At 37.8% G+C, this 27,107-nt stretch overlaps 1 protein-coding gene and 1 pseudogene across 1 annotated transcript in view; one reads left to right on the top strand and one right to left on the bottom strand.

The window, feature by feature from the left end:
* CSMD1 (CUB and Sushi multiple domains 1) overlaps positions 1 to 27,107 on the bottom strand; it is a 2,028,797-nt gene that overhangs the window by 797,029 nt on the left and 1,204,661 nt on the right. The gene's annotated exons all lie outside the window — the stretch shown is intronic.
* LOC118356714 lies at positions 15,244 to 15,946 on the top strand (annotated as a pseudogene).

Raw genomic sequence — 27,107 nt, 5'->3', positions numbered from 1 at the left:
ATACACTCGCCAAAACAGTCCTGGATTTGCGGTTGTGTGTTTACACCACTAATGGTTTGAGAAAACATATCTAAATAACAAAAAAGAAAAATAAATTATATAATTAGCAATATCGGTCTGTTTTCTTATTAACCATAATAGCTTCATATTAAACTCATCTGTCTTTTGCTGTATTAGAGCCTTACCAATAATGCATCCGTAAGAGCATCTGCTCCATTCGAACCCCACTTCTTGGTGAAATTAGTATCATGCTTATTCGATTCACATTTAAAATATATAATATATTAAAAAATAAAATCAGTGAAGTTACATTTCATGACTTTGTGAAGGGACTCAGAGTCCTCATGACGATCAAGGCAATGCCTACAGAGCAGCTTCATGGTCTGCCCTGTGGTCTCAGTGCTTCAGGTATCTCTGTGGTCAGCTCGCAGGGACAGACAGGGTCCTGCTTCTACCATCTCTTCTAGTTTGATCCTGAGACATCTGAGCGTATGGATAGCAGGCTGAACTCTGACGGCTTTTCACTTCCACACAAAAATGTGCAGGGCTTCACGAGAATTGTTTTTACTCTATCATCAATCTGCTCTTCTTTTGATAAAACTAATGTGTCCAAAATAAGCCTTAAAATTCACATGCTCCTATTATCCTTATTTTAGATTTAGTTCTCCTTTCCCAGAGCCATGTTACCATTTGATCTTTGCTCTAGGGATGTCTCTATTTAGAGCAAAATATAGGTGATTACTGGGGAAAAACAAAAAACAAAACAAAAAACCCTTTCCTGTCACTTACTCTAACTTTCTCTTCACACAAATCAAAAAGCCATCTGTCTCTCTTATTGAATTAGAGTTGAAATAGCTGTGATATGAGGATTAGTCCTTTACTTATTTTGCATCCGTTCCCTCAACTTGTATCCAGCAGGGTACACGTGGTGCTTTCATTATGGACACTATCAAAAGTGGCAATGGAAACTAGTAATTATTTTCTTCAATGCATGGAGTTCATACCATCTCAAGAATCAAGAGGCCCTTATCTTGATCTGTTTTTGTACCTCTTGGTAAAATTAACCTAGTACCAGCTGTCGCCCAGTTCCTAAGAATCTATGAAGGGGAATCCAAATGTCCATAGAGGAATATGAGGATGCCCAGATGGATCTTCACCTGTTCCTGCAGTGATGGACAACAAAGGGTATTCAAACTTCTCCCTTTAAGCTATTAAAAGGCAAACACTCAGAAAGGGTTGACTCACCTAGACAAAGGTGACAGCACCTTGCCACAACATTCCTGCTCATGTAACACGGGAAATTACACTGGCTGTCGTTCCCGGTGCCACCTTGGGAGTGGGCTGCATGCTTGGTCTCATCCACCAATACTGCCCTGGCCACCGTCTGGCTCATCCTACCTGTGAATTTGGTCTTGTTTTCTACTTATGACCATTGGCTGGAGTAGGGCTTCTATGCCATCACCATCTAACGAATCATCAGAGAAGATGTACAAATGGTAGATACTACTTAGAGAAAGTGCCTCAATGCCCATCTATTTCTGGAGACTGACATCAATTCCCAGGCAGGGGCGTGGTTGAGAGAATGACTCCTTGGCCTGCCACATCAGCTAGTCCTAGCTAGGGCCTGACCCCATCCCGACAGTCCAATCACAGCCCACTTCCAGTCTTTCCAAGTACATTGTTTCGATTTTTTCAGCCCACCACATCTGTTCACTAGAACCCCCCAAAGACTTTCTTAGATGATCCCTTCTTTCACTTCATGACATGAGAGGCTAAGACGTTCCTACCAAAATAACATTAACTAAGAACATTATTCCCTATCAGGCTTTGCAGGGCAATGCAAGTGAAATAAGGGTGATCTTTTTCTTAGTGGGAATGTATTATTGTATTACATCCATGAGTGATATTTGAGAAGTCTATATGCTGCTGCTCTTCATGTATGGATCCTGTTTTCAAATAATAGCAAAGAACCAGAATCTCTTCTAATGCCTGTAAGTAAGTTTGGCACCTCTGAAAGTTACATTAATAATATCTTTCAGACTTCAGGGAAGCTATTAAAGTATTGTTTCAGCAGAGTTGGTTCATGCTACTAGAGTAGGCCCCTACTCTAGTATATTATATCTATATTAAAAAAAAATATATATATATATTGAACAAAGTTTTTAGGCATATTCAGGGCTAAGAATACAGAAAGAGGTAAGTATGAGGTCTCTGAGCAACAAAAGGGTTTCCCTTAGGTTAGCAATTTCTACCAGGAAACATGGGACCCGTGAAGCCTCAGGGCATTTGGGAACACCCCAAACTGCAAGCACACTTTTCTGCTCTATCCCCAAGGAGATAGTACTGCTGCATTCTTCACATTCCCACTGGGTGGTCTCCAACCATGGTGGTTAAAGCATCAGCTACGAAGTAATTTAGAATTTTTTGAATCTCTGCTTTTCCACTCTCGACTTACATGACCTTGAGCAAACAAATTTCTTAACGAAAACCAGAGCCAGTATTCTCCTATCTTCTTTATTTTATTTTATTTTATTTTAATTTAATTTAATTTTATTTTATTTTATTTTTTTAAGATTTTATTTATTTGAGAGAGAGAGTGAGAGAGAGAGAGAGAGAGCACATGAGAGGGGGGAGGGTTGGAAGGAGAAGCAGACTCCCTGCTGAGCAGGGAGCCCAAGGCGGGACTCGATCCTGGGACTCCAGGATCATGACCTGAGCCGAAGGCAGTCGATTAAACAATGGAGCCACCCAGGCGCCCTCTCTTATCTTCTAATAGCATTGTGAAAACTAAGTTTAGATTGTGAATGTTATATGCTCAGCATCTAGTCTGGCTCATGGTCAGGGGTCTGTAAATATAGATTTGTAGTAATTCTTATATTTGCTACTCTTAGAGAAGTTCCATAAGTCAGCAGATGCTTAAGGCTCTGATCCTCAGGGGCTCCCACTTTGAGGGTTAGACTTCATTTCTATTGCAAGTCAAATCGTTTGCAGTCCTGGAGGTAAGAGTAGATCATGAACACATAAGAACTCCTTTCCAGCCCCAGCAAATCACCATGCCTTCTGCCCTCACCCCCAAAAATAATAAGGGCTATTTTTAGAGGCAAGAACCCCAGTAATCTTCTCAGAGAGAGGGAGGTTATCTGCCTGAACCCAAGCGTGTAGAGTTGATGAAGATGGGGACTATATAAGAGAACTTCTGGGCTGTCTGTTTATCAACAGTGGCAGGGGGTGAATTCTGAGTCTGGTGGATGCTGACTGGCCAAAGGTAGGGTCCGATAGCTCACATGTCCCCCTGATGGCAGAGATTTACAAAAGTTCGCACTGCTCCCAATGACCTTGTCCCCTGTCTTCCCTAACACAAATTAATGGGTGGCATTTTTGTCAGCTAACCTTGGCTTAGGGTATTTCTTCATGATTTTGCCCTATCCTGGCACCAGCCACAGCCATGGGTACCCCACCCTTGGCTGAGGGGAGTTCTTACAGAGAGAGCAGAGACCTGCTAAGTGGGTCTATGATACCCTACTCATATAGGCTATTGAATGTTTCATCGTAGCATTACTTTAGAGTGTATCATGAGAGCTTTCCATTATCTCTAAATGTATACAAGGGAAAGTTCTAAGGGGAATAAAGTAAACAAACAAACAAACAAACAAACAAAACACATAAAACAAAACCTAAATCACCATATTTGGATAGTTCTTATAAAATTAAACTTTGATATTTTTCCTCATTATATTTTTAATTAAACACTAAATGTCTATATTACAGCATTTAATGTTTTATCATGGTCTTAAAATTTCATATAAAATACATTGAACACCTTTTCTTTTAAAGACTTGTGGTAAAATTCAACTTTCTCTTTTTCACTTTTCCAATACAATTGGTCAACTTTGCATTTGCTGTAGGAGATCAGATATCTGGTTTCAGGTAATGTGCATTTCTGCCATTCAGAGTAATACACAAAATAATTTTTGTGAATAGCAGACTGATTAAAGACCACGGTTTAGGAATCAGACAGGTCTATATTTGTATACTCTTTTGTCTGCTTACTAACAGATGTCACTTGGGAACATTTTTAACCTGTCTCAACCACTTTGCTCATCAGGGAATTGGGAATTTAAAATCTATTTACAGTGTTTGAGGAGTTTCAATTGTCTGGTACAAATGGAACTTACTACCATGAGTAGCACCCAGCAACACTTTGATGGATCATGTTCACATCTAACAGTTTAGGATAATGTTGGGGGCTATATATAAGGATTTGATCTTAATACTTTCTTTTTCTTTTTTTTTAATTTAATTTATTTATTTGAGAGAAGAGAGACAGAGCATGAGCAGGGTGGCGGGTCAGAGGGAGAGGGAGAAGCAGACTCCCCGCTGAGCAGGGAGCCCGATGTGGGACGTGATCCCAGGACCCTGAGATCATGACCTGAGCCAAAGGCATATGCTTAATGAACTGAGCCACCCAGGCACCCCGATCCTTATTCTTTCATATCATTTACAAAGTAGGAATGATATCCTTCTTCATGTATACATATACACGTTAGGTAGACATATATGTTATATATAATTAGCATTATATATGATTCATTATATACATTATATACATATATATTATATACATTATATGCACACATATTCATATACATGTCATATATAAAGGGCACATATATATGTGTTAGATATATATATATAATATGTATATATACTATGTATGTTATATGTAAAATATATGCATACACATTATATATACATATATATGCCATATACAAAAACATATGGGGCACCTGGGTGGCTCAGTCGGTTAAGCATCTGCCTTTGGCATGGGTCATGATCGCAGGGACCTGGTATGGAGCCCTGTGTCAGGCTCTTTGCTCAGCGGGAGTCTGCTTCTCCTTCTCCCTCTGCCCTCCCCTTGGTTTGTGCACTCTCTATCTCTCTTTCAAATAAATTTTAAAAATCTTTAAAAAAAATATATATTTTTTTCCTTCTCAGAGGTATTTATATTCCCAGAGGTCAGGAAGATCTACCAACCACTGAGTTAACTGACATTACTTTTACATAAACCATAAATAATTACATACATTTTTTTCGGTGGAAAGTGTACTTTGCAAATCTAAAAATAATAGTAATTTAGGTTCATTTGATACTGAGTTATGACCTTATATGATGAGAAGGTTTCAGAGACCAGGGTACAGCTTATTTTTTTGCCTAAAAACCTTTTTCTTCAACCCTTTTTCACTGAGCATAATCTTGTTTTTTATTCTCCCCATTGGATACAATTTGTCAATAGTTTTTTTTCTAGAATTTACAACGAGCTTTCTAAAGTTTTAAGCATTCCTCTCTCATATTTGGTGAAAATTTATTAAACGTTTCACATGATATATTTAGACTATGCTGTAGATGATTCAGGTATACCTTGGGATTTTGAATTAGTTAGTATGCCAAATCAATGTTTCATACTTTTTTTCTTGCAACAGTTGATTCCATTTGAAGCAGATCCATGTTACATTTCAGTGCTTTACCATGGCATTTCAGTGCCAGAATCAGGAAAATTATTTATGATTTACTTAGAATACCTGACATCAGCAGTGTCTGTAGAATGATGCTTGAAGGGTGTGCAGAGGTTGTGTGAGGGGTTCCTGAAACTCTGAAGCTAACACTGGGATAAGCAAAGGAAGAGAAGGTGAGTGTCCTCAGCTCCTCCCAACATGTAGGGCATGGGGAGGCAGACAAAAATAAGAGTCTTCAGATATGACTTTCCAGTGAAGGAACAGGTTTGGAAAAAATCAACAAGCATATTTGGAGCACAGCAACTACATATATGCAGAGTCCAAAGTCAGAGAAGAACTTAAACAACAGGCTGAGGGCCTTGGACTTTGTTGACTAGAGAAGAGTCCATTGAAGAATTTTGAACAAAAGTGTGACATAATCAAAATCCAACTTTACATGACTCCATTATTTGTGTGGACTTGTTTGCATGGTGTGGTCCCTGGCCCAGGAGCACGATCACAACCTGGGGGCCTGTTGGAAATGCGTGCTCTCAGCCAGACAGAACAAGAAACCCTGGGCGGGGCCCTCGCACTCTATACTTTAACAAGCTCTCCCAGGGATACTGATGAATGATGGATTTGAGTCTTACTGGGTAGTAGATGCAGGTACATAATATGTCAAGTTTAGGAAAGTTATATGTATCCAACCAATCTGTGGTGGGACATTACACTGCAGTGACCTTATGTAACCTGCCTGGTCGGTTGAAGCCATGCCACTGCTTAGAGCTGCAAACGAAATCTCTAGAGAGCTTTGTTCAGGTGATCAACACTACTTGCTCTGTTGGATTTAAAATCAGTTAGGTTTTATTAATCATTTTTGGTGTTCAGTGGACATATTCCTCTCCTTATGTATAAGGGAATACAATCTAAATACACTTTTCCACGGGTGAAAAAAAGGTGGAGAAGGATAGGTTGTCTTCATATGAACATGTTGGCTGTATATTTGCCTTTAACAATGATTATTTAAATGGAAGGACTCTTCCTTAATCTCTTACAAAATATCAAGGAGGTTGTGCCAGCACCCCTACAGAGATTTAGGAGGATATCGACTCTGTGGAAAGAGTAAACACAGAGAAAGTCAGTCTTGAGTACAAATCCTAGTTAAGAATATTTTATATATGCAGCTCCACACACTTTCATTGACATGAAAGGCCACATATTAAAAATATATTTTGAGATAATTTAATTCCTCATCCTCCAAAGTGTGTATCATAAAGGCAGCTTTGGCACCACCAGTGAGCTTCTTAGAGATGTTGTATCTCAGGCCTCAACTCAGAGTTTTATAATGTGCATTTTAATTCAATCACTGGGACGTTCCTAGACACATTCAAGTTTCAGAAGCACAGCACAGGTCCATTGTAATAATAATAAAAACATAGGAGGTTTCAGATCTCTTATATTGCTAGAACTAGACTGGATGACATTGTGGTGACCGCCATCCTTCCCAAAAGAACTTAGAATCTGTTTGGGAAGGAAAGACAATATTCATTTATATGGTAATTCAGCTCTTAATATGCATATGTGGCTCCAAAATAAGACATAATTCTGGTTCCCAAGAACACGTATTTGTGCAAAGTAAACAAAATATTTATACAAATTTAATATAGGACAGAACTCCTTCATTCTCTAAAAGTGTCATAAACAAAAATAATGTTAAGATTTCAAAAAAAAAAAAAAGATTTCAGAATGAAGATACCACGTGTGCAGGGAAATCAGTATTTTGGGGAGTGACATTTAAGCTAAGCCTGGAAAACCAGGTAAGTGTCAACAGTGGAGGTGTGACATAGAGCTCTCCAGGTACCAGGTTTAAACTATAAGGAACTAATAGTGAATCAAAGTAGTATATTATATTGTGCTAATCATGGAAAACTGGAGTAAAAATAAGTGGTTTGAGATAAGAATGATTGGTGGGTGGATGGGAGGAAAGCTGGATATAGCTAATGTTTTTCAATATCTAAAATGGGCAACGTAGGGCATGCTGTAACTTAATACTCATGAAACTTTGCAATGTAGTTGGCTCCACTTTATTTGATAAGAAAATTGTGCCATAGAGAGAGAGAATGATTTCCTCCTGATTACACATTTTTTTTTTTTGCAAATGGAAAAGCCCAGGTTCAACCTTATAACTCCTTTCTGGGTAGTGGTGTGAGTAACAGAAGTTGATAGTAAAGAGGGGGACAGGGAGTTGGCAAAGCAATGGACCCAGAAAGAGCCACATTGAACTCTGGTTGCTGGGCAGGAGTCCGGGGCGTTGTCAGTGACCTGAACAGCACAGTTTGGAAAAGCTCAATATTAAAATCGTGATTCTTCATTTTAGCAGTAGTAATACTGCTACAATAGTTGAGTGTTGTTCTAGTACATCTGTCTTATTCACATTTTCACAATGAGGTCAGTCAGGCTGGTTTAAGTAACCAGACAAAAAGAGACAGGAATATGACAGTGCTATAATTTGTACAGATCACTGGGCAAAAAGAAGTGCAAAATATATGTAAGTGCATTACAGTAGGAGAGGTAAGAGGTAAGGTCTCTCCCATGCAGGTCTCGGGGGTTGAGGTTCTTGAACATAGTCAACATAGCTTTTGTACCACTGTGTCCCCAGTGGTGGCCAACAGTGCATTGGTCCATAGGCTCTGTCCTGAGTAATCAATAAACACTTGATCCATTGATTGAATTTAGGGAAGGTGTGAATGTCTTAGGGAAAGGCTGCCTTCTTATTTTGATAGAAGGGTTCAATTGCACCAGAACATTCAGGTTTTTCCACCTAAGAATTCATACTACTGTCCATTATGAACTCCAAGAGATAGAGACAAATTGAAAATTACTAAGAGAACATGTGGATTCAAAATGATATATGGATGCACCTTTGAATTAATAAGCATTCAGTCTTACGCAGTTTTTATATCTGCACATTTTAGTACAGTAAAAATTTATGTTTATTGTGATAACCTAGAGATATTACAGACCCCAAAGTACTCTCTGGAACATTGTGCTTAATATAGTTATAATGGTAAGCTACAATATTATTCAAATTAGTTGATGACATGTCCCATATTTTAACTTGCCATAATAACCTTTGATTAGTGACATTTCTGACTATGACACATAACAGATACTTTACTCCACATGGATTAAAAACATCTGATTGTTCGCACTTCTAATGTTCAAATGATGGATTACCATTTGTACTCAAGCCTCTGGCTGCAGTTTGATCTGATCTTCCTATCCTCAATACTCAGGAGACATTTTCCAGGTTTATAAGCTTATTGCTGGATAATATAGGGAAATGTGTGACTCATAGTTGTTCTGAGTCTGTCCCTGCTGGTAGAAGCTCTGCTACCCTGGAGAAACTGGGCCTTACGATAATGATCGATGATTGCAACCTATTTCTTTATATACGTTGCTTCCAAGTACCATATAAATGGCGAAAATAGCAAACTCAAAATGGGATCTGAAGACCTCCTAGGAGTCTTCCAGTTCTCTGTGCCTAGATTTTAATTCTGTGTTTTTACTTTATGATTATATAACTCTATGTAACTGTATAATGTATTAATCAGCATGGCCACTATATGTCTATTGTGTTTAAAATTCCAAAGGCTATAAATAGCACTACTTTAATATCCCCAGGCTAATGAGAAAAAGATGCAAGTGAACTTGCCATGTAAACAACACATCTGGGCCAAAGGAAGGCACATCATTATCAGTGTTTCCTATGGAAAAGACTTTTGCCATATTTTTTAATCGTGCTTCATCAGAGTATTGTGGGAATGTTAAAGGATATTGACAATAATAGTAATAATATTAATGAATTTTGCCAGAAGAGTCAGTTTTGAGTAGCAATTTATTACTTAAAAATCATCACATAATAATGTTTTCAAAAATTCTTATTTACATAGTTTTGTCTGCATTTAATGTATTTGCATGTTTTATAGTTGTACACAAGCTGTAAGCATTCCTAATTTTATAATCGTATGATTCTAAGATCACAATTTGAACACCAAACTAATCAGTCCATGGATCCTTGAAAAATGTTTTGTTTTAGAAGAGGCCAAAACACTGTTAGAGCTTATTGGTTATGAAACAGCCATGATCCACATATTCGATTGTCCCTTCACATAGCTCTCATGTAGATAATTGTAGATATTGTAAAGTGTAGATAATTGAGTTGCCAGGCATACTGTGACCGTTGTCTCCAGGTAAGTGTCATTGAACTTCTTTTGTTTTGATAACTTCCTGCTACCATTCTTCTATCTTTATCTCATTGAAATGTCAACTATAGCATTAAGAAATTGGCTATCCTTTAGGATCTCCATGATTTTGGTGCTCTCATGAATACATACAGCCCTGAAAAGTACATTAGAAAATTTCCAGGCCAATGAGTCCATTTCACAAATGAGGAAAATTAGATCCAGAGAGCGATTAGGTTGCTCAAGATCAATGGCCAGATAGAATCCCTATCTAGGATGTGACATCAAGCAGGTGTCGTTAGTAATGTTGATGAAGTTATTTATAAGATAGCAGTTACATAATCAAAGAACCAAATGTCAACATGAATTAGGTAATAGGCAAATAAAACTGTCTTGTTTCAAATTTGATGTCATGATGACACCAGTCCTTCAGGCTCTGACCTCCTACATGCTGTCTCCCTCTATTTTTCTTTTCCTCTTTTTTTTTTAAGAACTAGTTTCTAGTTATTCTTTTTTAGAACTAGAGAATCTAGAATTTTTCAATATGAATTTGGTAGCATTTTATTGAATTTGTTTTCTGTCCTGTGTGTTCAATGTTTCAGGATCTTTATAGGTTTTCCCCACTGTAAAGTGATCACTATCTTCAATATTTCATAGCCCTTAATACTTTGCTAGTTTGGCAAAGGGGGTATGTAGACTTCTGGAAATCAGTTTATGCAGCCTCCTCCTTCCCCCCATCAGGTTAATTTCATTCACAAACATATATTTCCAGTTTGGGAAAGATTGGTTCAAGAACTTTTGTCAACTTCAAGAAGGTTATAGAAATGGAAGAAATTTTTTCTCACAGATTTCAAGATTATCTATTATTGTTTCTTAAGCATAATATTGATTAAATCAAATTGGACTCCATCAAATATCCAAGCCAGGCTCTACTGGGTGGGCGATAAGCATGTCAGGAAGTTATTAGCCGTAGTCCGTCTAACTGGAAATCAAAGGTTGGTCATGCTTTTCTTTTTCTAGAACCAACTGCACTGTAGTAGATGTGACACAATACCACAAGAGCATGAAATGGATCACATTTTATAGGTGTGACCTAAAGCACTCAATTTAAAACAATGTTTTTTTAACCAGAACCTTCTCTAATGCAGCAGTTGGGGATGTTGTGAAACTTCTAATTCTGAATCAGTATATTTGGGGGGAAATCTGAGTCCACGTTTCTAATGAGTGTCTGATGTGTGGCTCCAACATCTCCCACATGTTGTGTGTGAAAAATTAACACTGTCGTATTTGTTGAAAAGTAAATTCTGAAGGAATAACTAAGTGAAAGAACCAACCCAACAGTGGACAAGTTAGGCGCTAAATACGAAGTCTTAAACTATAAACGTGTGTAGAACACATAGTAATTTTTTTTAGTTGAACATAGGATACTTCCCCTTCTTGAGAATTTATCAGGACAACCTCTGAAAGCGAGACATGGCCTCGCATTAGAAATAAAAATCCATAAGTGCATGGATATACATATTAAATGTGTTTATGTCCTACAAATTTCACAAAGGTAGTTGCACCTAAATTACTAATAGGCCTAATAATATTGATTTTTCTATTTTCCGTCTGCTAGTATTTAAATTTTGTGGGTCTATAATATAGTATTAACAGGGACAAAGATAAACACTATCACACAGTATTGCATTTAATACATAAAATAAGAAATTCCCCTGGATTATAAATCTTTTCAATCATAATTTAAAATATGAATCTATGTTAATAAACTGCTACCTAAGTTTACTTTATAATCCATAGCTAGCATGCAACAGACATTCTAACTCTGTATTGTGGTGAGCTAAAATTATGATTAAAAAGTCAATTATTTTGATTAAAACTCATTTTCTTAATATACAGGAAATATTTATTGGTGTCTTCAAATTTGTGATTTTGAGGTGAAGCCAACATCTAGATTATTCATGAATTATGTTTAATCAATATGTGAGTAAGCTGTTGAATATTGAATTATGATGACCATTGGTTATACTTAACCTGAACATCATTCAGCTCACAAATACCTTTCAAATGGCCTCTATCAAGCTGGTTTCAAGCCAAGTGGACATTTCATGATTGATTTTTCTAATTAGCCTCTTCATCATATTGGATGTTAAGTCACCTATACAGTTCAGTTGTGAATACTACTAAGGCACTATAATTTTTTTAGGATTTATTAGACAGGTGTAAAAATAATGTTCTTTTTAACATAATCAGAGTAAAACATTGTCAGTGAATCTAAGTTAGGGCACCTACATATTTAACAGTGATATGGGCTTCTAATTGTGGTGTGGAAGTAGGAGATACTTCTTTGGTAATTCTAGTTAATCAAAAAAGTAATTCATATAGTTGGAGGCAGGAAAGAGGATCAATGCACTTTTCAATTAAACTCTCTTGTTAGCATTAACACTGAACACTTACTTCAACCTTAGCACCAAGCATTTATTTTCCTGTAAATAGTCCAATGCCTGACAACAAATCAATAGAAAGTAGAAAAACTATTTTAAGTGCATATTTTTGAGGAAAATGTCTTAGAGTTTTTTTTAATTAGGTAATTTTAAAGCTATCTGCAGTTCTATAATTAGGGGCTCAGGGTAGTGCAAAATTGTTTTCTTTTAATTAGACATACTTAAATTTATGCTGGTCTTTATGAATGTCACAACCATGAAAAATATTTGCCTATGGCACTGTAATATCCAGTTGTTGCCAAAGGTAGAGAAAACCCAAAGCAAAGCTTATAGGGGGTGAGATAGGAATGAAGCAAGACATAAAGTACAGGAAGAAGATGGGTACATGCCTCTCCTTTTATAATATTCTTGAATTTCATTTGTAATGGGAGACATTTCAATAAATGTGATGGTTTTATTTTTTCTTTATAAAACCTTGGAATGAGATATCAAACCGTCATAATAGTTTCCAGAGGCTGACTTAGGTTTTGACAAGCCTAAAGATCATACAATTTGGGTGACCCTCCAATGAATAAGACACAAAATTATGAATATTATATTAAGTTTAACATGGATTTTGCTTTTATAGAATTAGATGAGAAACCACAAGTGATGCATGTTTAAAAAGCTGAACAGTTTTATAAGCATCTGAAATATTAGGGAAAATATTATATCAAAATGGCCTAGTAGTCAATCTGAGTCATCTCTGACTGTTCCTGTAACATGTATTTTTCTACAGCTTTGGCTGATTGATCACCTCTTCATGTGTTAATATGAGTTTGTAGTAGTTTTGTAGAGAGAATAGAACAATCTGGGCTTTTCTTAGCCAAATACTTTGTCAAACTTGTTTTATAAATATCACACTTGTTGGCAAGTTGTATGCTGGTGTGATGACTCATTTTGGTAATGTCATGTACATTGTTAGCATTGTGGTCCAACTCGAGAAAGCTCTATCTAGTTAATTTCACAGACTAGCATCTGGCTCTGTCCATATCAACCCTTTGCCCACTCGCATGACCTACCTTATTCCAGTGTCTGGCACTTAGAACACATCTTTACCTCCATAATACCTGGAATCTGCGCTGGGTGCCGGGATCCAGCTGAGGCCACATAGGATTGTCTTGGGGCGGGGGGGCACTGATAACTCAGTTATATATTTAAGTGATGACAGCTGCATAAGTACTGAAACAAGTGATGGCTTATCTTCCCTTTGGTCCATTCCCAAAGACCCACTCCATGCCAAGTAACCGTGCTCAAGTTCCCTAGAGGGAAAGATGGAGCAGGGAGAGAAGAGGCTTCACCAGTCATATGAAAATCTCATATTTTTGCAAAATCCTCCAAGCACAGGATCCTATAAGCACACACTAAGAGGCATCTTCAGGAGCTAGAGAGTGTCTGTGTGAGTGACTGGTTTTGAAGCTTGAGATTCGTTAGCTAACATTTCTCTAATGATTTGTGTAGGAAAATGCTAAGATATAAAAAGCATGAAGTCTTCCCCCACACATCTTCTTGAAGAGGGAGGTTGAAGACAGTTTTTTTTTTTTTTTTTTTCTCTTCAGCAATTATAGGTGAGTGATGTGTAGCTGACGTGCTGGATTATTGAATGTTCCGGTATCTGAGTAAATGTTTGACCTCAACAATTTGGTTTAACCTTATAAAATGTAACTGCATATTTTAAGCAGTCTAAAGCCATCGTATATTTTGGGCTGTTACCTTTCACTGGCTAATATTATCTTCGAGTGTGTATACACACACATATATACATATAATCTATATTGCCTTAATGTGAAGAAGGATTTTGCAGCATGTCCACAATAAAACCTTACTGAAATGTGACCTACCTTTATATTTTTTGTTGCTTTGCTCCAATGTTAGTAATACTACCATGTGCTATTATCAAAATAATTGATACACTTTGGAAACTAGCTGGAAAATATTCATTTATTTCTTAAGAGCTTGGCATTCTGACAATTTTGTAAAACATATACAGAAATAATAAATATATCAATAGCTAGCTTTCATTGAGCACCTTCAAATAGGTTTGTAGATCAGGTAATTAAGGCTCATGAAAATCCTGAACATGCCCAAATCACACAGGTATGAACCTACAGAGCTGGGATTCAATCTCAGGTCAGAATTGTGTGGTGTGGAGGCTAGTTTTGGGGGTAGGATGGTACAGTAGAACGTATGTGGGTTATGGAATTGGAAAGACCTACCTCCAGACCTACCTCATGATCTCTCTATTCATTTTCCTCATCTGGAAGATGCTTATAGTATCTATTTTATGTGTTGTCAGGAGGATTATATGAGAGTATATGAGAATACGCAGTCTATATCAAACACTCAAGAAATGGTGCTTTTCCTCCTCTCAACCCACACACTCAGCGAATAGGAACATTTTTTTTAACATAAAACATTTTTATCACATATCACTCAGGTATTACAGTATTTTAGTCACTGGAAAGATTCAAGACCAAAAATTTACATTACTGCAAGCCTCAGACATTCTTGCTAACGTGTTAAGTGCTCCTAATATGTTCCTTTAAAGTTCTTTCTGAGGCAAGATTCATCTGGTTTAATTTCATTTAACTTTGGGGTAAAGATATGCTCCATTTTCTGGGGTTAGAAAATATGCCACATGCTTTATCTCATGTAGTCTTTACTCAAAAATCCTCGTGAATTAGGGATTATTCTATCCTTTGAGAGATAAATGTTATTTTAATTGCAGAGATATGAAGTGTCCAGTCCTGTCTGGGTAAGGAAGCTGGGACGCTTCACTCTGGACCAGCCCTGCAATCGAAACACTCTAGACAGTGGACAAGTTCATCAGTGTTTGGAAATCCCAGGGGACATGAATTCTCAGCTCCCACAGTGGTGTCAGCTGGGTCCCAGCTAGTAGGGCCCCATCAGAAATGTCTTTGATGTAGTTTCTATTTTCTGTGGGGATTTGGAACTAAACCACTCCCGAGACCCCCTGAGCGCCAACCCCATTGCCCCACGCGGTCCCATTTCCGCTCCAATAAGATGAAAGAAACTACCATGAACCAGGAGAAACTCGCCAAACTGTAAGCACAAGTGCGCATTGGTGGGAAAGGAGCTGCTCGCCGAAAGAAGGTGGTTCATAGAACGGCTACAGCAGATGATAAAAAACTTCAGTTCTCCTGAAAGAAGTTAGGGGCAGGGCGCCTGGGTGGCTCAGTCGGTTAAGCAACTGCCCCTGACATCAGGTCATGATCCTGGAGTCCCGGGATCGAGTCCCGCATCGGGCTCCCCGCTCAGCGAGGAGTCTGCTTCTCCCTCTGACCCTCCCTGCTCTCATGTATCTCTCTCTCTCTCATTCTCGCTCTCTCAAAAAAAAAAAAAAATCTTAAAAAAAAGAAAAAAAAAGAAGTTAAGGGTAAACAATATCTCCGGTATTGAAGAAGTGAATATGTTCACATACCAAGGAACAGTGATTCATTTTAACAACCGCAAAGTTCAGGCATCACTGGCAGCGAACACTTTCACCATTCCAGGCCATGCTGAGACAAAGCAGCTGACAGAAATGCTACCCAGTATCTTAAACCAACTTGGTGCAGACAGTCTGACTAGTTGAAGGAGACTGGCTGAAGCTCTGCCCAAACAATCTGTGGGTGGAAAAGCACCACTTGCTACCAGAGAGGATGATGATGAAGTTCCAGATCATGTGGAGAATTTTGATGAAGCTTCCGAGAATGAAGCAAACTGAATTGAGTCAACTTCTGAAGAACATAAAATTTCAAGAAGTTACTGGGAGCTGCTATTTTATGACTGCTTTTTAAAATTTTGTTCATGGATCTGATAAAATCTAGATCTCTAATATTTTTAAGCCCAAGCCCCTTGGACACCGCAGCTCTTTTCAGTTTTTGCTTATACACAATTCATTCTTTGCAGCTAATTAAGCTGAAGAAGCCTGGGAATAAATTTTGAAACAAGGTTAATAAAGTGAAGAAGACAAATGAGTGGCACCACTGTGGACACTCTGGGTCACCTGTGGCATGGAGTAAGGGACACATGGGTATCAGATTTGTCCCCACTGTTGGCAGTGCTGCTGTAACTCTGCATCAAGGTAGGACCTGCATGAAGGTCTCTTCCCTCTGCCCCTGGCCTAGGCCACTGTATGAATAACAACCACAGAGCTCCAGTATAATAACCCTTCTGCGTATTTCCCTTATACCTATACCTGCTCAGCTCAAGCTGGGAGTAAGGCTGCAAGCATGAAGCAAGAAACCTGGAACACAGAACATTCTGCCAGCCCGTCGCTTCTGATTGTCAGGAAAGGGGGCTTGACTCTTCTCTGCTAAATGTTCCTATTTATTCTCTCCATTCCACTTTTTGCACTACATTCAAAGTCATATTCCTAAAATTCTCATTTACTTAAAACCCTATAATGGTCCCTATTATGGACTGAAATGTGTTTCCTCAAAATCCAGGTTGAAGCTCTAGCCCCCAAAGTGACTGTATGTGGAGATGGAACCTTCAAGGAGGGAACAGAGGTGGAATGAGGTCAGAGGGGTGGGGCCCAAAGCTGATAGGACCACTGTCCTTAAAAGACCAGGAAGAGCCTCCAGGCAGCATGAGTGTTTGGAGAAGAGGTCATGTGGGGACGAGAGGGGAAGCCACCATCTTCAAGCCCACAAGGGAGGAGAAGCCAACCCTGAGGACAGCTGGATTTCCAGCCTTCAGAAGTATGGGTAAGTAAATTCCTATTGTTTAAGCTCCCCATTCTGAGATAACTTGTGGCAGCCCTAGCAACTGGAGTACCCCCATTCCTTTTTAGCATGGGATGAAAAGCCATTCTCTATCTTGTCACAAAATGTCTTTCTAGCTCCTGTTACCTGAATCACACTCCCCCAGAGACTAAGACTCTGTTCCCTCAGGAGTTCTCATTTGCCTGAGTGAACAAGACCTCTGAAACCTCCCCAGGTGCTCAAGTTCCTCATTGTCTGTGCCTCCTGTAGACCCCAGCCTCTGTGTAGTCAGGATGCCTTCACAGCTGCCCGTCATCGTAGCCAGAATCACACCTCTCTCCACGGGTCCCCAGCTATTTCTATCATTGCTCCCTTCAGGTGCCACCCACTCCATTGGACTCATATGTCTTCTCTAAGATGCGTGGAGCTCTGTGAGGTTGGCTAAGTTTCCACTGACTTTTGTTTTCCAGTGTCTAGCTAAGGGTCTAGCCAAACAGCAAATGCACAAGAGGTGTCTGTTGAATTAATGGGTGCAATTCTCCACTATTAAAATTTTCCAAGCAGATTAAATTTAACACCCAGTAGAATGTCTGATGTTTCTTTGCAAATTGGACCAATAATATTACTTGTCTTTTATTAAAATAAAATTCCATCCTTCTTAGGGAATGCGGTATTTTAGTTATCAAAATGCTCCAAAGGAAGGTAGGATCCGTATATCCAATAAGTTATCAAGGTATATTGTCAACTTATTGAATTTACCCTGAAATCAAACCACAGAAAATGCAATAATAGTGATTCAGAAAGAATTTTTGGTATTTCAGTGCCTTTGACCTTTGAAATTTCATTTTATTTCCTTGTTGTCCATTTTATACTCCTAAAGATTTCACAACAGATGAGTATCAAATACATATGCCTTTAATTATGTCCACATGTTGACTATCAAGTCAAGACTCATTTTGCATATGGTCGGGCCATGTTAGAAGCAACCTCCTAATCCTTTCTAGACTTTCAGCTGTGTGGATTTATGGTCTAAATTTCTTTTGATATGGAAGGAGCATATCCTATAGTGGCTACATTTTAGAGTGTGCTATTTAGCAAAAAATTAAAAATAAAAACCAAATGTTTTCAATAGCATAAACGTGGCAGGTTTTTATTTTTACTTCTGAAATTAAGGACAATGGATTTCTAGAAGATCAACATCTAAGAAATCTCCAATTTGCTTTCAACTGTGGCTTTATCATTGTTGTTTATAAATGTCTCTTGGAGGAGTCACCTTAACGATCTTCATTTTATTCAGTAGACTTTGATTTTTGTGTTTTGAATTATTAGAAGTCAAACTTTTTTTTTTTTAAGATTTTCTTTATTTATTTGACAGAGAGACACACAGCGAGAGAGGAAACACAAGCAGGGGGAGTGGGAGAGGGAGAAGCAGTCTTCCCGCGGAGCAGGGAGACCGATGCGGGGCTCGATCCCAGGACCCCGGGATCATGACCTGAGCCGAAGGCAGACGCTTAACGACTGAGCCACCCAGGCGCCCCTAGAAGTCAAACTTTTAACAAATTGGTGATCCACAGATAAAACATTTGGTATTATTAAGCTCTTATAGTTGTATGGAATTATTGTAGCAGTTGGGTTTATAAGCACTTTCAGTCATAAGAAATAGACATTTCAAGGAGAATGCAATTAATAACATATATATGCCTAAATGATGTAAAGGTGTGCTTTTTCTTGTAAAAATTGTTATATTGAAGATCATTGAAATGTTATGCATTCACAAGCATAGTCATTATTTCCAGACTATCCTTCACAGCTGCTTTTAGACACACTATTCATTTCAACTTGAATAGTTCTCGCCATCCCATAGCCTGGACCTCCATAGGCTCTCCAGCTAATAATTCTGTCCCAGCAGCCCCCCACCCTCTCTCTGCACAGTGAGATTAATACTCTACATGATAGATCACTTGACCTTGCTTGTATCACAAAGATCCTGTTAGATGATGCAGCTGGGCCATTATTAGCTCAGCTTTCTCCAGCTGGGCACTTGATACAACAGGAGTCCTGGCAAGGTCAGGAGGGGGAGCTAACAAAGCACCTCATGTTTCATTTGAACTCATCGATAATCATCTCCTAAATGACACTCCTTTTTAATTATGCATTTTGCACATGAACTTTGCATTAAGGTAAAAAAACGGGGGTTTGGGTATGGAATGAAATAAGCTATCAAGCTTGTTGACAGCTCACCCAACTGAGTAATCACTGTGCTTTGAATTTGGATACAAATTCTTGCCTTGAAGATCAAGTTGTCACGTTTGTGTTAACAAGGACTTCGTATATGGGTACGTTTAGCAGATCATCACCTCTTCCTTATTACCACTAACGTAATCTTTAGGCTTTGATCTGAAGTTTTTCAGGTTGGATCCAATAAAAATCTTACAGTATGGCAAATATTTCATGCAAATCATCTTTGCTGTCCATGTTACTGTTTGGACAAAGGGCAATTTGGTTTTAATTGTACAGTATCGCAGAATAACTGTACCCTACTTTCCAATCTCTTTTGGGCTCTCGATTTCTTTGCCAGAAGCTAATCTTCTTTGATCATTAGATAACAATTCAGAAGGCACCTTCCCCCCTGTTTTCTTTAAATCTATCCTGTTATTAACACCACTATTTTCATAATTGTAGTTTTTGCTAAGTAGGTTCTTTGTTTCACTCCCCCCACGCCGCCCCCCCATGGAAGCTTGAAGAAGATTGTACATTTCCAAGTTCTCTTTTGCTGATAGGAAGAAACTCAGGCTTAGAAGCAAAAAGCCTTTCCTATCATGACACACCGTGTTCAGGTACTGACCAGTGACAATAGCTCTAGTCTTCTCCCTGGATCAAAGCTATTTCTTTGAAAATATCTAGTCACTCTGTTCCTCAGTTACAGACATATGGTATCTCAACTCTAGGTCAAAAAGTGTTCTCAATTCTATATTAGAGTTACTTGGAGAGCTTTATTTTTTTCCTTTGCCTAGCCCTATAGAGACCGATTTAATTAGTTCAGGAGAAAGTCTGGGCACTGGTATTCCAAAAATACCACCAGGTGATTTTAATGTGCAGCCAGGGATGAGAAACCTGGGTCTAGAACAAAATTCTACTTCTGTGAATACCTAATATTCACAAATGTTTCAGACAAAGAAAATAGCATGCCCTTGGATACATCCAGAAAGAACCATTGCTCTATTTTTGTCCTGAAAAGGATCACCTGGCAGTGGAAGGAGGCTGCCCCGTGGGTCTCCCAGGTGGCTCTATTATCACTCTCCTGGTACAAGGACATTGATTCCCCACACTCAGCTGTTCCGTGTTGATAATCACCTTTGGGGGCTTGAACACTTTTAGTGTCTGGAACCATCTCTACAAATGCCATCAACTTCATATGCTCAGAGTTTTGGTAAAATATTAAATTTCTATTTGAGATGCTCAGCTTGAGTGGGATTGTGTCCTAAGAATAGATGGGGAAAATGTTTAGGGTAGAATTTGAAAGGTACCTACAGTCCTCACTCTTGGGAATGTTCAGGGTTTTCCTGAAAGTTAGTAAATGTATTTTTTTCTTTGGTTTGATCTACTGAGAGCATTTCAATGCCTCCAGAACCCAATAGAACATGGAGAAGAGACATGGTGACCAGATTATTGGTTGTGTTTATGCTTAAAGAATCAATATAGATTGAGTCAGAGTGTAGCCCCTGGGGGCAGAAACCGTGCAGTTAGAACGAGGTTCAAATCCCAATTCTATTCCCTATTTATGTAATCTTGGTAAAATCTCTGCACCTTTCTAAATTGTAGTCTCCCTGAAGAACAGGGATGATTACTACTTCAAAGGCATCAGGTTAAGGGTTTAGCAACTCGGTAACGTATTGATGATTTTTAAGGAACCAATAGCAGTTATCCCAAGATCTGTCCCAGGAGTTAGCGAACAAGACCCTTGGCCAAATCAGCCCCACTGTTTTTTGTAAAGTTTTACTGGAACACAACTGTACTTAGTTCTGAATGTGCTGTCCATAGCTGTTTGCAATGCCAATAACAGCATTGAGTAGTTGTAACAGTATGGCCCACAATACCTGAAATAGTTACCATCTGACCCTATAAAGGAAAAGCTGGTTGAATCACTGACGTTCTAAGTAGCTGCTATCAGGTTTAGCAAACAGATAATTGATGATGATAGTTTTTTTAAATAATTAGAATCCTATTAATGTAGCTGTGCTGTAATTTAAGTAAATAGTTTAAGAGCTTGAGTTATGACTTTATAATTTTGTACTGATTCATAGAGAAGCAACAGACCTCATAAAAATTTAAAACTAATTTAGAAAAAGTCAAGCAAAAAAGCTAAGCAAAACAAGTCAGAAAGAGGACTACCATATGACCTCACTCATGTGGAATTTAAGAAACAAAAAGTATGAGCAAAGAAAGAAAAGACAAACCAAGAAACAGACTCTTAACTATAGAAAACAAACTGATGGTTAGAAGGGATGTGGGTGGGGGGAATGGGAAAAATAGGTGATGGAAATGAAGGAATGCACCTGTTATGATCAACCAGGTGTTTAAGGAAGCATTGAATCGCTATTTTGTACAATTGAAACAAACATTACACTGTATGTTAACTAACTGGAATTTTAATAAAAACATAAAAAAAACCCATATCGTTGTGTCCACAGAAACTTTGACCAGGTCAGAAATACTTCTATTTTGTAGTTTATTTCAGAAAGCTCTTAGCCATAAATAAGCTTTCATTTTCAATGTGTGTGTGTGTGGGGGGGCGCGTATTGGTGTGTGCATGCAAATTCATGAACTCACACATTTTTATGAATTTGTCAAAGGAGAAGGTACCAAAGAATAGAGAACAGAAAACAAATGAAGGCATAACTAGTAGATGGAGAGATGAATGAGTATGGAGATGTTCATAACAAATTGAGATTCCAGATAATCGTGTATGTAATTACATTGATAGGTGAGGTAAATCCTTTCTTCCTTCATCCTCTGATGATAGAGAAGACTATGGAGAGATGTTTTTTTCAGAAATTTTTCATCTTTGAGAACAGAAATTTGTATTTCAGCTTTGTTCACATAATTTATAGCATCCTGTAATCGGATATTGTCCTTATAACCATTCCATTGGCAGCTTCAAGCTTTTATATTTTCATTTAACAATATAAATGTCACTAAGTGTGCCAATAAATACAAACCCTTGAAAAGGTCAGATTGATTCTATAACTCACACACCTGTCTGATTCTAATGGCTTCTCAGGATTTTCCGTGCACACTGTAAGATAGTCTCCCAGAGGAACCTTCCATTTTTCTTGCATGTGCATGCCTCCTAATAAAACTTAGTGTCTGTGTTCTATACTGGAAGCTATTTGCTTCAGGAACAGGGTAAAACCATGGAAACCATACATTTTATCTTGCCTTAGGATATATTAAAGTTATCTTTAATGTATTAACATAAGCTTTATCTATGGGCATTTGTTATACTCTTTCTTGAACAACTATCAAACCCGTTATCTGTCTCCCCAAAGATGCTGGTTATACCATTAGCATCCATCCCCAGCACCTAACGAGAAATCCAATTTTTTTTCCCCACCTTGTACAATTTGCCACCCTATGTTGAGACTCCTTTCTCACCAGGTGACACAAATGTCCTCCTTGCTCTCCGAAAGTTCTGTTGTTGTGTGGGGTTCCCTTCATTTCCTGCAGCTCCAGTCATGTCCGTACTTGCTCAAGTGACTTTAGCTGCTCCTCCTTTTCTAGTTCTTAAGGCTCAAGTCCTGAGCTCGGACTTCCAAGCCCTCCAAACCTGGTTCCATTTCCTCTTCCCCAGGCTCATTTTCTGTTTAAGGAAAGTCTACAAGATCTGATCGGAACTACCTTTTACTCCCATCAAGACACTCTTGCTGTAACACTGGTACAGATACTCCTCACGACATTGTCTGCCTTCATTCCTACCTCCATTTCTCCACCACAAAACCTCTTTTGGACACTTACCCTCCAAAGCTGGAATGATCTTTCCTCCAAACTTCACATGGCATTTATTATAATGCCTGTAATTCCCTGATTTCTAGCCTGCACCACTCATTAGAAGGACAAGTGCGACTTCTGTCTTGTTTGCCTCTATTTTCTAGTGTCTACATGGTGTCTGGTAAATACTGGATGTCTGCTAAGTTGTTGACTTAATGCCTGAATCCTTGGAACTGCAGGCAATCTAGGCAAGAATTCCTCTCCATAAACTTCCACATCATTAACCAATGTCTGCACACTTGGTCCACTGCTCAGCCTCTAGTGTTCAGGGAACACATCCCATTCACCTCTCCTTCAACATGTTTTTGTTTAGCTTAACTAGTACTGGACCACAAAAGCAAAATTTGGATCACTTTTTTATTCATGAAATTCCCATAGAAACAAGATATGAATTCTCAAGATCAATTTTTGTTACAAATATCAGTGAGTAGATGTTTTAAAGTCGAAGCATCCCACAATTAGACTTGAGTTAATCATCAAATTCATCATGTGCACACAACACATGGCTTTTAACATGAAAATGATTTTATGGTAGCAAGTTTCTCAGCCTTGAAATTTTGATATAAATAAATGAGGACAAGATAGATATTATTTGGTCTATACAGAAGCACAAAAAGAGGAAATGTCAGTGGGGCTGGCACTCTTACTTAGCCACAGATTTTATGCAAGTTAAGGCCAATCATAGGAAACATTTTCCCAGTTGAGTTGAATTATAATTTAAAGGAGAATATTCATAATTTGCTAATCAACATTAAAGAAATTTAAAATCAGAATAAACTCTTTGTGAACGCATACTGGTACACCTGTGTGTATCAGGGAATAGGGAAGTGTTGGCAGTGTTGAACCCGTGCATGACAAAACATAGCCACATGTGCAAGGACACTAATGTATTGGACTTCCTCAGCACTGGGAATTCTTTTTGTTCTCTAGTATGCTTTCATGTCCTTTGAGCTCAAGACCTGTAATAGATCATGCCCATCTGGGCAATAGTGATGTTTTTCTAACAAATCTATAGGGAATATATTTAAGACTATTATGTTGACCTGGGTTTCCATAATGCACATATGGTTCATATCCTACAAATGGTGATTGCATGTTAAATAGAAAGGAGTTCAGACTTTTCATGGTCTAGAAAAGGAAAATAGGGGGCTCGTGCAATAATCCTATTCAAAAAACAAATTGTAAGCCTTTTCTTATATTGAAAGTGGCAGGAATGCTAAAAGTACTTTGCATTTCTTTCATCGTGCTATTTGCTTTTACTAGAAAATAAACGATTTGGAGAACTATATAAAAATCCATCTTTGGTATGGGAGCTAAATATCTAGTAAAATCTGACCACCTGATGTTTCTATTTCACTAGGCTGTATATGTGTTTATTTAAATATATATACATATACTTATGTTGATAATTTGTAATTTATATTTATATATAACCAATATTTCCTTTTTTGTCCCAATTGGTGAATACATCTGTTTCCTTTGAACAATACTTATACATGAAATTGTATAAGATAAGTTAAAAAGGGCTACCTCACTGTTGGTTTACAATTATTGGTTTCAATAGGTAAATTCCCAACCGTAAAAGAGATCAAACATACCATGGTACATGGTACTTGATTCTTAACTTTGTGTGAATAAATATCATCAATGAGTTGGCATTTTTGCACATTTTTCCTTGAAGGCATTAATTCAATATGCATTAGTGACCAAAAGACCTATAAATCCTAAGGATTCATTCACAAGAGGAGTGGAAACTAATATATATACACACATATACAGGTTCATATAAAATTACAGTGTATTAGTACCTAGGAGATCTCAAGTTTGACTCTTAGTGTTTAGGACACAGCATCTTGTAGGATACATTCAGGGCTCACAATAAATCTATGAGGTAGGAAATGATTTATTTCCATTTTTAACACAAGGAACAAATAGAGGTTACATAAATTACTTGCCTAGTAATCTGTAGTTCCTGAGTTTGAACCTGATTTGATAGAGGCCTAAGCTTTTAACCATGCTGCTATAGTAGTTTTAATTGTTTATCAATATTAAAGATTTCTAGAGAATTTCTTAAAGAGACACTTAGATCAGTGATTCTCAGATGATCTTAGGCTTTTGATCAGCTCAACAAAATAAGACATGCATATGGAAATGTGTACATGTTCTACATTTAGAATTCAAGATGATCACAAACTGAATTTTTGAAACTGGCTCAGGGTCAAGTAGTGGAATATGACCCTAGAAGAACCTCTTGTGCTGCTCAAACCCTAAATCCCATCACTTAAGTAACCATGCTCTTGTCTTCAAACAATTTTGGCACCTTATATAAATGGAACCATAGATTTTGCATTGTTTTTGACTTCTTTGACTCAGGGTTATGTATGTGACATTCATCCAAGTGTTGTCTACACTGGAGTGTGTTCCTTGTTGTTGCTGTATAGTATTCTGTTATGGGAATACACCATATTTCATACATCTTCTCTGTTGATGGGCATTCACATAACTTCTGGTTGTGCTGATTATACATAGTGGCATGTTGAACATTCTAGCATATCTTGGGTAAATAAATGAATGTCTATCATATATATCCCTAGAAATAGGATGGTGTCCTTGAGTATGGATTTATTCAATGCAGAGTCTGGCATCCATTTGACCAAATACATCTTATAGGGTTGGGTAGTATATGGGAGTCTGTTGTTCTCCAGACTGGCTGATACTTGGTATGTTCCATTTTAAATAATTCTGGTTGAGGTATAGTGGTATCTCCTCATGAAGGTTTTCCTTGAATTTTTATGACTTACAAAGTTGAGCACCTTTTCATATTTATTGGATTGGCTTGCTTGATCTCTTCAAGAATTGTCCCTTCAAGACTGTTGCCTTTTTGCCCCCAATAGGTTGTGTCTTTTTCTTACTGATTTATAAGGCTTCTCTATATATTCTGTCAGTGAATCTTTAATTGGGTATATCAATGGTGATTATCTTTTCTTTGTGGCTAAAAGTATCTTTTGATAAATAGAATTTCATGAATTTAATATGGCTTAACCTATTTTTCTTCTAATACTTTAAAAACATTTTATTGTTATGTTAATCACCATACATTACATCATTAGTTTCTGATGTAGTGTTCCATGATTCTTTGTTTGTGTATAACACCCAGTGCTCCACGCAGAACGTGCCCTCCTTAATACCCATCACCAGGCTAAGCCATCCTCCCACCCCCCTCCTCTCTAGAACCTCATTTTGTTTTTCATAGTCCATCGTCTCTCATGGTTCATCTCCCCCTCCGATTTCCCCCCCTTCATTCTTCCCCTCCTGCTATCTTCTTTTTTAATACTTTTTATGTTTGAAAACTCTGCGTACTCAGAGTTAATGAAGATGTTCTCTGGTGTTTAGCTCTAGGAAATTTATCATTTTACTTCTAGATCTGGAATTACAGAAAGTCCAGATACTTTTTACAAATGGATATATAACTCACCTTGTATTGACCACCATTTATTGAGAATCCGGTCCTTTCCCCACTGCACAGAAATATGTGTCCTTGAATTAATCTCTCAAGTCTTAAGTACTTAATTACTATTAGATGTCTCCATAACTGGTAGTATAAGACCTCCAGCTTTGCTCTTCAAAATTATTCTTTATATACGTGGCCTTCTATATTTTCATGTAAATTTTAGAATTGGTTTGTCAATTTATCCCCCCAAAACAAAACAAAACAAAACAAACAACAACAAAATCCCAAAACCCTGCTGATGTTTGGGTTAGGACTGGGCTAAACCTATTGATGTGAAGAGAACTGCTACCTTTATAGTACTGTCTCCTAATACCTAGAAATAATGTGGCTCTACATTCTCCCTAGCTCTTTAATTTCCCCCCAAATTTTAAGTTCTAATGAGTCATTCCTTAAATTTACTCATAGGGATTGAGGTTTTGCTGATGTTATAAGTGGTACCTTTGAAAATTTTATTTTCCATTTTGATGTTGCTAGTATTTAAAAATAGAATCTTCTGTTTTTTGGCTTGGTATCCAATTTGAATACATGCTAAGTAATGTTGCATTGCACTTAATGGAACACAATTGGGAAGTTTGTTAGAAACAAAAGATAAAGAAGCACACAAACATGTCCAAGGCATT

Source organism: Zalophus californianus, chromosome 2, assembly GCF_009762305.2.
Source record: "Zalophus californianus isolate mZalCal1 chromosome 2, mZalCal1.pri.v2, whole genome shotgun sequence".
Classification (NCBI taxonomy): domain Eukaryota; kingdom Metazoa; phylum Chordata; class Mammalia; order Carnivora; family Otariidae; genus Zalophus; species Zalophus californianus.
This window is presented reverse-complemented; position numbering and strand designations above follow the sequence as displayed.